Source organism: Grammomys surdaster, unplaced genomic scaffold (genome assembly GCF_004785775.1).
Source record: "Grammomys surdaster isolate TR1022 unplaced genomic scaffold, NIH_TR_1.0 655, whole genome shotgun sequence".
Classification (NCBI taxonomy): Eukaryota; Metazoa; Chordata; class Mammalia; order Rodentia; family Muridae; genus Grammomys; species Grammomys surdaster.
In genome coordinates this window covers 147603-148465 of record NW_021605074.1, presented here as the reverse complement: position 1 = coordinate 148465, position 863 = coordinate 147603, and positions in this window count along the sequence as shown.

Here is an 863-nt window from a genome sequence, read left to right as displayed (position 1 = left end):
AGTGTTAGAAGGATGGAGGAGGCAGGGATGCTGTAGAGCAGGTGTAGAGAGCGGGACAGTCATACAAGTGTAACTCTGTGTGAGATACAAAACCTTCCAAGCATTATACAGAAAATTACAGTATGCAATAAGATGAAACTGAAAGTGTGCTGTCCGATAGTACTGCTTCCTTGTTGGATGATGTGGTTCCCTGACATTGTTATCTTTTCATCATCTATAGGTGGCAGCGATGGCTGTCAGTTCTAGTAACCCAAGCCAGTTAGGTCCACTTTCTGCCCGAATGTCCCAGTCTCAGTCCCTTGCCCTCAATTATACCTTGTCTGTGATGTTTTGGGGCTCACATCTGAAGCTTTCTGTGACTGAGTCTCTGAGGGCTTTACAAGCCACCCCCTACTTACCTGTGTTTGCCTCTGTCACTGGAGGCCTCCTCCTTCTGGTCAGCCCTCAGGGGATTCCACCAAACTCGGCATGGCACATGTCAGGATCCCTGTAGCTTGTTTCAGTGATGGTTGAAGTATGTCCTTGTCTGGCTGTTATCTCAAGGGCCTTCTCTGTGGATCTCAGCTCTGCCTCCACATCATATCCTTCTCTGATACATCAGTCTTCCCTCCATGCACTCGGTATCCACCCTAGCCCCATTAGCATGCCAGGGGCACAGACTGTCTCTCTGCCTGTTGAGATGACAAGCTGTCCTTAGCCTGGTAGGGGTTGGAACATCTTGGTACAGCTGGATGCTGACCTTCCTGCTGCTTTGTAGAGCAAAACCTCACCTGTGCACATTTCTCTTTAGCTCTTCTTCTTCTTCTTCTTCTTCTACTTCTTCTTCTTCTTCTTCTTCTTCTTCTTCTTCTTCTTCTTCTTCT